Here is a 12,916-nt window from a genome sequence, read left to right on the forward strand (position 1 = left end):
TGCAGTGTGGGTCATCTCCTGTTGAGGGTAAGGTAGCAAGTGAGTGAATAGGTAGAAAATGGCGGTGACGTCTGCGGCGGTGCGTACCGTCACCACCGGCGTACATCACAATTGGCTCCTGGAACCCATAGGGCCCCATGATAACCAATGCAGAGTTGCGCTGCGGTCTTCGACCGCCTACCACAACGCTGCACAACACCAGCGCAGTTACCTCATTTCCTTTTGTCCCTCCCCACAGGTCAGGCAGATGCCATTTCAGGGGGGCACACAGCATGGCACCTATCTGCGTCACAGCACATATTGGCACATATACTGACTTTCGATTACACACACTGCTTCTGTGCCATTAATACAAACACAGTTTTGCTATCTATGTGGTAAATGACCTTCTGCTCACTGTTCTCCTCCATAGGCTACAACTGGTGAGGCAGCATATGAGAAGGCGGCATCCTCCGGTGTACAGACCCCTGGTGGACCTGTCGACAATGGAGGACAGACACATTATAATCACATACAGACTTGATCGTGCCACAGTCCAAGAACTGTGTGCCCAATTGGAGCCAGACCTGATATCCGCTCTCCGCCAGCCCACAGGAATCCCCCCTCTTGTGCAGGTCCTGTCAGTGCTCCATTTCCTGGCAAGTGGCTCCTTTCAAACTACAGTGGCCATGGCATCAGGGATGTCTCAGCCAATGTCCTCCAAGATGTTGACCAGAGCGTTCTCTGCTCTGCTCTGCTAAAACACATGCGCAGCTATTTCGTGTTCTCCCAGGTGGAGGATTTGGCCACAGTGAAATATGACTTCTATGCCCTGGGACATATCCCCAACATCATTGGTGCCATTGATGGTACACATGTGGCATTTGTGCCCCCCCCCGCAGAAATGAACAGGTCTACAGGAATAGAAAAAGCTATCATTCGATGAATGTGCAAATGGTGTGTTTGGCGGACCAGTACATCTCCCATGTGAATGCCAAATATCCTGCCTCTCTGCATGACACCTATATCTTGAGAAATAGCAGCATCCCTTATGTTATGGGCCAACTCCAGAGGCACAGGGTGTGGCTAATAGGTGAGCCCAAGGTCCCCACACAGTATATGTAGGTATCTGGGTATGGGGTTGTCCCTCAGGGTTAGTGTGTGTCTCACAATTGTCCCTCGATATTTACAGGTGACTCTGGTTACCACAACCTGCCATGACTACTGACCCCAGTGAGGAATCCCAGGACAAGGGCAGAGGAACGTTACAATGAGGCACATGGGCGAACAAGTAGGATTAATGAGAGGACCTTCGGCGGGGGTGTGGCTAGCCGTCCAAGATGGCGGACGCGAGCTGATCGTGCTCCGCGTCGCAACCCTGGTTTATCCGACATTAAAACGCTTATGCGAGGCCAGTGAACATCCAGCGGCGGGTGCTCCACTGCGCTGAACTCCCCGGGGTGCCGGCGGCCCCGATTGCGGTGCTGCGGCACCACGGCTGAAGCGGAAAACCGTGGTGGAGCTCACACGGGTGCTGGCGGTAGCCCGGGCGTGAGAAGCGTGGAGGACGAGCCACGCCCGATGAGAGCGCGGCTACCGCGTTTGGCCTGTGGCGGTGACAGCGCTCGGGACGACGCTTGGGGTGGAGCGGGGCCCACAACATAGTGAGTCATGTGCCCGTTGCTGTGCTTGGGAGCCAGGCAGCTGTGGGGGTGCGGACCTGGGCCGCAGCACCGCAGACGCCGTGGGGCGAAGTGGGCCTGCCCCTGTGGGCCCTGGGCACTCCATGGCTGCCGGTGCGCACGACTGTGGAGCCCCTCTGGTGGCCCTGGGGACTAGGCGCCTGGAGAGACGGCATTGACTCACCTGGTTGGGCTGCGCGGCAATATCCTTGATGTACACACAAGTGGGCCCGGCCGCACCTCCATCGCCGAAACAGCGCTGTGCCCTCCTGGTGTGGGGCCCTTGAGGAGGACTCAACACTGACCATCAGGCCGCTTGCCATAGTCTCGTGGATCAGGGAGCGGACAACACGACCCCCTTAAATAATACAAGGGGAAGGATGAGACATTCTGTCCATTTTACTGGACTGAGACAGATATGCATCTAAACAGGCTCGCCCCACTGTACGGATGTGAGGCAGACTGGAGCTACTAGTGCTACCGAATCCGCTTGACCTGAGTGGTGTGCTTGAGGAGGGATCTTTTTGGTCAGAACCTCTTGGGACCTAGCCCGTGAGCGGGGTAACAATCTACAGTATCGCTGATACCCCCCACACACTGCTGATATGGCGGGAGCTGGCCACCTCCGTTCTGGAACTGGTGCTAAAAACATGCAGGAGGCCGTAGCCCATGATAGCCACAAACTGGATGCCGTGCTGTCGGCGGTGGGGCGCGTAGGCGACTCACTGGAGCGGACTCGCACATCCCTGGAGGGCAAAATCGACAAGGTGGCCAGTGACCTCGCCTTGCTACATGCGGATCACCGCAAGTTAGCGGAAAAGACAGGTATGCTGGAGGCGCGAATCGACGAACTGGCCCCCATGACAACTCGACTGTAGACTACAATCGGAGATGCACTGGCCTGCATAAGCGAGCTGGAGCATCGTGTTGAGGATGCAGAAGGCCGCACCCGAAGAAATAATATACGGGTCATTGGCCTTCCAGAAGGTGTGGAGGGCAGTGACGCAGTCGCCTACTCCGAGGCCTGGCTCTGGGGGCTGGTACCGGAGGGCTCCCTGACACCCTTCTTCTCAGTGGAGCGTGCACATAGGATACCTGCTAGACCACGACCACCGGGGAGCGGCCCCCGTCCTTTCATACTTCGTTTGCTCCATTACGCGGACAGAGACATTGTTCTTCGGACAGTCAGGTCGTCCTCCCCGCCTCGAGTGGACAACGCCCAGGTCATGCTGGTCCCTGACTACACGTTGGCTGTGCAGAGAGACCGTGCCTCCTATTTGCCCTTAAAACGTAAGCTCCGGACTTTGGACCTTGAGTATTCTCTATTATTTCTTGCCAAGCTCTGCATCATAGCCGAGAACAAATCCTACTTTTTCACTACGCCAGAATCGGCGTGGGAATGGCTGGAGTCTACAGTCCGTATTAGTGGTCGAGACCCGGAGGGGAATCCACCAGTGGCGCAGAGTCAGTGATCCCGCACGAGACGCGGCCACAGGGCTCGTGGCGTGGTCCCGGAGAGGGCAAAACACGTTCCTGATTTGGAGCAAATTATCCAGGAGCGCCACGGTGCTTTGCAGTCGGCAGTGGCCATCAACACCCTCAGGACCGCTTCAGAAGCAGAAACTGAAATTTCACAGCCCAATAGTGAGGGACTTGCTACACCAGATCACTTCTCTGAGATGGGCTCGCCGACGCACCTGGAGGTGACCCCTCGTACAGCAGACAAACTTTTCTAGCACCCTCCTGCACTTATCTTGACCTACCAGCGCCATTACACATGGATATTTCATGGTCCCATACTCTTTTAGCAGGCACTGAATGTGTTGTACAGGCGTCATGTGCCAACGGATTGTCTGGGGGCACAACAAGGCATCTACCCTCATGCTTCCGCTGTCCACAGGCGCCAACTTCCATTGGCCCCACACTCAATCATACACATATACCGGGGTACCCAATCCACTGCATGCCCGCTTTCAAGTCATTCAGCCTACCCCACTCTCCTACTAGTGGAGACTTACTATTCATAACCGTTTTGTTGACCTTATGAGTTATTTGGTTTGGGCAGATACCGGTTGTCCCTCTGCTGTGATGGTATTTTGTTTGTTAGTGTTGAAATGGAGCCTACACCTTATTAGCCTGACGGAGTGTCGGAACCCCACTACCTCACATATGGCCCCCCCTTCATGGGCCCTACAGCCAGATAGCTGCCATCTCTACAAAAATCCACCATGAACACCTATACGGCTCTCACATGGAATGTGCGCAGCATACATACGCCAAAGCGACGGTATTCTTATACTCCTACCTTAAAAGACACTCAATACACATAGCCTTCCTACAAGAAACCCATTTGGCACATCCAGAGGTATCTCGTTTGCAGCGACTATGGAGGGGACAGTTACATGCGACAGGCCACTCCACGTCCGCTAGGGGTGCCCTGGTTTGGATTAGGTCGGGTATCCCCTTTGTAGGAGAAGATCAAATACTTGACGATCAGGGGCGCTATGCGTTGGTGCGGGGGCGACTTGCGGGCCAGGCCCTGGTATTGGGCTCCATGTATGCCCCGAATCTGGCCCAGGCCTCCTTCCTCCGCTCCCTTTCCAGTCAGCTGTCAGGGTGGAGTGACTACCCCTGGCTCCTGGGGGGAGACTTTAATAGTGTGCTGGACCCCGATTTGGATCGATCCTTCCCCCCACTGCCCACGGCACCCACCGTGACTGCCGCGTGCGCTAAACACTTGGATTCAAAACTGGCACCTGCTAGACATATGGCGCCACAGTAATGCCACTGACAGAATCTACTCATACTATTCCGCCCCTCACTCCCTGCATGTGCGACTCAACAGAATATTGTGCACACATAATCTATACTCTGCAGTATTGGACACTGATTATCTTGGCCGCACTCACTCAGATCACAACCTGCAGCTGTACACCTAGGCTGGGATACCTCTCCCCCACCTGTCCTGTCTGGAGGCTCAGGCCTGAGCTTCTAGAGGATACAGCATTTAAAGCATCATTAAATGGGGCAATTCCTGAATACTTCGCACACAACAGGGGTACTGCATCATCCGGTCTGGTGGGTGGGATGCCTTTAAGGTCTTTATTAGAGGCCACTGCCTGGGAACGCAGTGGAACCTGCAACGCTCTATAGAAGATGAGCTCACTCGGCTGGAGCGAACCTTACTGCGACCCGAGCACGAAATCACCCAAAGCCTCACGGGAATAGCACAACTGTCATCAGCCCGGGCTGAACATCTGTCTCTTTTAGAGTGGCTACGTTGTTTAAATTATGCCGCACATTTGGCACCCGCTCATGCCTCTGCTGATAAGTCGGGCAGACTCTTAGCCTGGTTGACCAGACCCATACAGGATCATGGCCCAGTGGTAGAGATCCGCTTGCTGTCTGGAGCTGTGCTCCATACACCCTCAGAGATACACTCCGAGTTCACAGAATATTACAGGGCCCTCTATAGCTCGACTACATCGCCGAATCGGCAGGCCTGTACAGAATTCCTCTCATCAATTGCACTGCCCCATCTGACAGAGGCTCAGCGGGATACGCTGGAGGAACTCTTGGAGCTCTCCGAAATCCAGGCTAGTATACACAAACTATCTACAGGTAGAACCCCTGGCCCAGATGGTCTTCCGGCTGATTTCTATAAGACCTTCTCCTCTATTCTTGCACCCCATCCCCTCTGCCTATATGAGGAATCTGTGCAAAGTAGATCCCTGTCGACATCACAAGATGAGGCGCTGTTGGTGTCACTCTCCAAAGCAGGCACTGGAGCTTGGCTCCTATCGACCATTAGCAATGCTCAACACAGATTATAAAATATTGGCCAAGACGCTGGTGACACGTTTGGCGCCCATGGTGCCGGACCTTGTACATACTGACCAGAATGGAATTGTGCCTGTACGTGACACTTCTTATAATATTAGACGGCTGTTCCGTGTCATGCGCTATTCGAAACAGGACTGGCCGTTGGCAGGATGTCTGGTCCTCGACCTGGAGAAGGCCTTTGATTCGTTGGAATGGCCATATCTTTTTAAAATCTTGTGGCAGTTCGGCATGGGACCTCGCTTCCTCCGTATGGTTAAACTGCTATACACTAACCCCAAAATCCGGGTTAAGACTGGTGGGAGTATCTCGGAACCGGTTGAGGTGCGCAGGGGCACAAGACAAGGATGCCCCCTCTCTCCGTTGCTGTTCTCCCTTGCCATGGAGCCACTGGGTGCGGTGCTACGCGACCGGGGCCCCTGTTGGAGTGTTGCGCTGGGCAGTGGCCTGCACACTATGGGGGTCATTCTGACCTCAGCGGTAAAATGCACTTACCGCCGGTCAGAAGACCGCCATAACACCGCCGCGGTAAACCGCCATGGTCGTTCTGACCCGCAACTGGCAAACCGCCAAAAACCCGACATCAACAAAAGTCTGCCACACCAACGGCCAGCGGGAAAGTGGCGATGACCAAACCTCCACCGTCACGCCAACAGAAATACGCCCATGCCATTCCGACCCACGAATCCACGCGGCGGTCTTTCAACCGCAGTATTCCATTGGCGGTACACACCGCCGCGGTCGAAATACACACACTTCTACAAAACACAACCACATTGGACAATTCGAAATACACACACCTGATACACATACAAACAACACTCCCACACACCCAATACAATATAAAACACACACCCACAAACCCCTACGACCAAAAAAACCGACAGAAAGCCAGAGACAGACAGCACTGCTTAGATAACACCATCACACAGAGGCAAACCACACCATTACCCACACAATATTCACGCACAAAACACCACACATCACCACACTCACCACACTCTACAACACATACACCACCCCACACATCATCCACACCAACCTATGGCACCCCAAAGACACCCCGGGTTCTCAGACGCCGAACTCCGGGTCATGGTGGAGGAAATAGTTCGGGTAGAGCCCCAGCTCTTCGGGACACAGGTGCAGCACACCAGCTTTGCCAGGAAGATGGAGCTATGGCAAAGGATAGTCGCCAGGGTCAACGCTGTGGGACAGCATTCCAGAAATAGGGACGACATCAGAAAGCGGTGGAACGACCTACGGGGGAAGGTGCGTTCCATGGTATCAAGGCACAACATCGCGGTGCAGAAGACTGGCGGCGGACCCCCACCTACTCCCCCAGAATTTACAGCATGGGAGGAGGAAGTCTTGCACATCCTGCATCCTGAAGGCCTCGCAGGAGTAGGCGGAGGAATGGACCCTGGTAAGTCAAATCTTCAATACTTCATCCCCCCCACCCCACCTGCATCCCAAATCATACCCCCACCCTCACCCCCACCCCCATCACACCTACTCCCTGCAAATGTCTCACCATCACAACCCACCCATCCCAACACCTAGCCCTGCATGCGTCCACAAAGCATGGACACCCATCACCAAAGCATGCCCACTGCACACACACATCTCCCCCACAAGCCACCCTCACAAAAGCCCCCACACAGGAATGCCAGCCCTGGGGTACACGGGAACCCACCCATTGACCGATATGGCACACACTGAAGCAATAACCATACCTCTATACCCCTGCAGGACCCGAACGCCACCACACCGCCCAGGAGGGTCCAGAAATGTCCATCCCACCCCCAGAAGAGGCCACCAGTGATGACAGCAGCTCTGTCTCCCTGGACCCAGATGACCAGCCCAGACCATTGGGCACCTCGGGACAGTCGGTTCCCCTCACACAGCCACAGGCCACAGCAGACCCAACCCCCTTTGGGAACACCAGCACAGCTCCCACCCAGCGGGCCCATGCCTCTGTCTCCAGGACACGTCAATCAGCGGTGTGTCCACCACTACAGGGCACCCAGGTTAACCCACCACCCCAACAACAACAGGGACCTGGGGGCAGTGGTAGTGGGCACACGGTCCAGGGGACGGAGGCCCAGGGAAATAGGGGAACTGGGAGGGCTGCTGTGCGACGGGGGGGGACAGGCCCAGGGAACCCACTCTCCACGAGGCCCTCACCTCCATCATGGGAGCATACCACCACTCCCAGGAGACGATGGCGACGGTACTGGCCAGGTTCCAAGAGATCCAGGTCATGCAGGAGCAACAGTACATGGGGTTCAGGGAAGAACTTCGAACCATCAGTTCCGCAATGGGCACCATCGTAGGGGCACTCAACCAGATTGTCACCACATTGCGGGACCATGTGGCACCACAAAGGGCCCCTGTCACTAGCATGGACCAAGAACAGGCAACCACCTCCGCTGGCGCTAGTGGCCAGGAGGCCCCCACACAACAACAGGCCACCAGAACCCCACCTCCTGCAGAAGAAGAACCACCCAGCAAGCGGGGCCTGAGATCTCGTAAGAAGACAGAGTAGGATGTCAAAACCTCTGCCAGCAAAGGATACCCCCAGATGTCTTCTCACTGTCCCACATTGTCACCCTGTCCAACCTTAAACTGCCCCTGCTCCATCCTTCCACAGGCATATGGACAATGCACCTGTGAGACTGAAAAGCTGGACTCTGCCATGGAGATTCCTCCACCATCACCCATCACCGATTTTCAACACTTTAATAAAAACACTTCTGGAGTCTACCTGTATTGTGAACAAATGTATTAAACATAATGCTGCCAAAAAGTCCAGTTACAGAATGATGAGAACATACCACTGTCACACAGCTGTAGTCCATGGGGAAACAAAGCAGAGGTCACGCAGTGGGGGCCACATCTCTGAAATTTGAAGGGAAAGTCACAACTCAGTTAACATACACTGGTGGAATAGGACAGACAGTAGAGAGGCAGGAGAGTATAAGTAATTGTAAAATGCCGGTGTTGAATTTTACCTGTGTGTTATTGAAAATACTGTAGTATCACTCTGTCCCTGTTGTCTGTGTCGTCCCCGTCGTCTTCCTCCTCTTCACTCTCCACAGGTTCCACCGCTGCCACAACACCACCATCTGGACCACCCTCCTGCAGGAAAGGCACCTGGCGTCGCAAAGCCAGGTTGTGAAGCATACAGCAGGCCACGATGATATGACACACCTTCTTTGGTGAGTACATTAGGGATCCACCTGTCATGTGCAGGCACCTAAACCTGGCCTTCAAGAGGCCGAAGGTCCGCTCGATCACCCTCCTAGTACGCCCATGGGCCTCATTGTACCGTTCCTCTGCCCTGGTCCGGGGATTCCTTACTGGGGTCAATAGCCAGGAAAGGTTGGGGTAACCAGAGTCACCTATTAGCCACACACGGTGTCTCTGAAGTAGTTCCATCACGTAAGGGATGCTGCTATTTCGCATGATGTACGCGTCATGCACTGACCCCGGGTACTTGGTATTTACATGGGAGATGTACTGGTCTGCCAAACAGACCACCTGGACATTCATCGAATGATAACTTTTTCTGTTCCTGTACACCTGTTCACTTCCTCTGGGGGGAACCAAAGCCACATGGGTCCCATCAATGGCACCAATGATGTTGGGAATATGTCCAAGGGCATAGAAATCACCCTTCACTGTAGCCAAATCGCCCACCTCAGGGAAAACAATGTAGCTCTGCATGTATTTCATCAGGGCAGACAACACTCTGGAAAACACCTTAGAAAACATAGGCTGAGACATCCCAGATGAAATGGCCACTGTTGTTTGGAATGATCCACTTGCCAAAAAGTGGAGTACTGACAGAACCTGCACTAGAGGGGGAATCCCTGTGGGTTGGCGGATGGGTGATATCAGGTCTGGCTCCAGCTGGGCACACAGTTCATTAATAGTGGCTCTGTCAAGTCTGTATGTGAGTATGACATGTCGTTCTTCCATTGTCGACAGGTCCACCAGCGGTCTGTACACGGGAACAGTCCTCCATCTCCTCGCAAGTCCCAGCGGACGGTGCCTAGGAAGGACAACATGGAGCACAGAGTCAAGCAACCCACAGGTAAGTTCACACAGCTTGCACAGTACACGATTCTCTATACATTGAATGGCTTGTATGAGTGGCAAAGCAAGGCCTAGGCCTGTGTGACGCAGTAGAAATTAAGCCATGTGGGCCCTTGAAATGGCAGCTTCCTGACCTGTGAAGTGTGACAATGGGATGTGAGGTCAATGCGCTGGCGTGGCACACCGTGGCGGTAGGCGGTCGAAGACCGCGGTGCTAAGCCGCATTGGTTAACATTGAACCCTATGGGTTTCAGGAGCCAATGAGGAAGTGCGCCGGCGGTCGCGGTACGCACCGCCACGGCCGTGACCGCCATTTTCTATCTGCTAAATCACTCGAGACCTGTTCATCCACAGGAGACCTATACTGCAAGTGCTGCTGTGACCTCAGTCTGGAAGAGACAATGGCTGCTGCGACTGGGGAAAGGGCCCCTGCCTTCACTTCTGAAGAGTTGGAGACACTCGTGGATGGGGTCTTCCCCCAGTATACGCTACTCTACGGTCCTCCAGACCAACAGGTAAGTACACTTGGACCATGTTTTGTGGCCAATGCCTGGGTTGAGTGGGGTGAATGAACGATGGTGGGGAGGGGAGCGAATGAGGCATGCATCGCACGACAGATGAGAGCATGTGCCATATGGCAAGGTTGGGGAGGGGGGGCGACTCACATCGACCATGCAGAAAAGTGATGATATTTATTTTCCCACCCTGTACATGTCACATAGGTCAGCGCCCATCAGAAGATCGACATTTGTCGTGCCATCGCCAAGGACGTCCGGGCCCTGGGGGTCCACAACAGACGGGGCACCCACTGCCGCAAGAGGTGGGAGGACATCCGCCGCGGGAGCAGAAAGACCGCGGAGGCTCTGCTGGGGATGGCGTCCCAACCTAGGAGGGGTGCCACATGGCAGTTGACCCCCCTGATGTCCCGGATCCTGGCGGTGGCCTACCCCGATTTGGATGGGCGCGTGAGGACATCACAGCAGACACAAGGGGGTGGGTACCAGCAAATTCTGCTATATTAGCGCACAGTGGAGGTGTCTGGGTGGGGGAGGAGGGCTGTGGCTATCTCTAGGCCAGGGCGTTTTCTGTAGGCTAGGCCCCTCCGTACGGCATGGCCCTGTGCCCCCGCCCCCCACCTCTGTTGGGTGCTAAGTACAGCTATCCATGGCCCTGGGTCACCTATGTGTGCTTTTGTCGTCCATAGACTTGTAGGCCAAGTCACAATAATTGAGTAGTGTACACCGAGTGCGTGGCGTAGTGCAGGGGGCTTCTGTGTCTGTCCTCTCCGCCAACGGTGTCGCCAATGCATGCACTCAACATGTCTTTCTTTCTCCCCCCCCCTTTTGTTGGTCTTCCTGTTCATGTGTGCATTAGCATCATCAGGCGGAGTTGAAGTGGCATCGGAGCTCGAGGGAGCTGCATCTCACATGGCCCCGGAGGGCCATGCAACCGACTCTGAGTCCACCAGTGAGACGGAGGGTGAGGGGAGCTCCACAACGGGGACCCATGGAGACGTCAGCGACACAGACACGTCCTCGGAAGGGAGCTCCCTTGTGGTGGCGGCAACATCCGTGCCCACCGCTACAACAGGTACAGCCGCCACCCAGCGCACCAGCTCCGCCCTCCAAGCAGCCCCTCAGCGTTCGCCCCGTGCCCGCTCAGCCAGGAAGGCGGGCATCTCCTTCGCCCCAGGCACCTCAGGCCCTGCCCCAGTTACCCCTGCTGCCCTCAGTGAGGAGATCATTGACCTCCTCCAGACGCTCATTGTTGGGCAGTCTACCCTTTTGAATGCCATCCAGGGTGTAGAAAGGGAGGTGCACCGGAGCAATGCATACCTGGAGGGCATTCATTCGGGTCAGGCTGCCCATCAGCGATCGTTCAACGCTCTGTCCTCAGCACTGATGGCAGCCATTGTCCCCATCTCCTGCCTCCCCCCTCCAATTTCCTCATCCCAGTCCCACTCCCCTGTTCCTCTGCCTATCCCAGCCACACCTACAGACCAGCCTGCACACACATCAACACCCAAGGGCAGCTAATCCAGACATAAGCACCACACATCCCACAAGCATTCACACAAGCAACATCCACATGCAGACATGCCAAAAGCCACTGCCTCCTCTGTGTCCCCCTCCTCCTCGTCTCCCTCCTCCCTCCCTGTGACATCTCCACTCACACCTGCATGCACACCACCATCAGCCAGTACGTCCATCACCAGCACACCCACCAGAACACACCGCACACGTGCAGTCACCACCCCCACTGCCATTTACACGTCCCCTGTGTCCTCTCCCACTGTGTCTGTCACCCCCTCTTCCAAACCACACAAACGCAGGCAGCCACCCACCCAACAGCCATCCACCTCACAACAGCCTCCGTCACAAGCACCTGCACCCAAAGACAGCACACTTAACTCTCCTACAACCACATCCTCTTCCTCCACTCCCATACCCACTCCACCTACCCTTCCCACTGCTCCTAAAATGTTTTTCCTCTCCAAAATTAACCTCTTTGTATCACCTGACCCACCCCCTCCATCTGGTAAGAGTCCAAACAGCACCTCAGCCACCACAAGCCCTGCACCTACAAGGAGCATAGTCCAGGGCTATTGGAGTCCACCAGCTCCTAGGGCAGCAACATCGATCAGCAGCAAGGGGACAGCCAGCCCACCCCCTGGGAAAAGAACTAAAAAAGGGAAGGGACGGCGCGAGAGGCCTGAGACGGCAGCCCCCAAAGACACTACCCTGGCACCGTCACCTGCCACATCCACAAAGGGAGGCAAGGGCCCCAGAGAATCGGCGAAGGAGGGCAAGGGCAGCAGGGCGGACAAGTCCGGCAGCAGGCGAGCTGCCCAGGAGGGCCCCACCAGCCCCATTTCGGGTGTGAAGGAGGACACCCAGGGGCCCAGGACTCCAGCACAGGAGGGCCCCGCAAGCGAAAGGTCGGATGGCGACTGAGCGGGAAATATTGGCCCGATCTGGTTCCCTGGGAACACGTCAAGCACCGCTGAACAGGGACCCGCCGTGACAAGCACCGCTGAACAGGGCCCCGCAGTGACAAGCACCGCTGAACAGGGCCCCGCCGTGACAAGCACCGCTGAACAGGGCCCTGCCGTGACAAGCACCGCTGAACAGGGCCCTTCAAGACAAGCACCGCTGAACTGGGCCCCGCCGTGACAAGCACCGCTGAACAGGGCCCTTAAAGACAAGCACCGCTGAACTGGGCCCGCCATGACAAGCACCGTTGAACTGGGCCCCGCTGTGACAAGCACCGCTGAACAGGGCCCCGCCGTGACAAGCACCACTGAACAGGGCCCCGCC

Source organism: Pleurodeles waltl, chromosome 4_2, assembly GCF_031143425.1.
Source record: "Pleurodeles waltl isolate 20211129_DDA chromosome 4_2, aPleWal1.hap1.20221129, whole genome shotgun sequence".
In the NCBI taxonomy this organism is placed as follows: Eukaryota; Metazoa; Chordata; class Amphibia; order Caudata; family Salamandridae; genus Pleurodeles; species Pleurodeles waltl.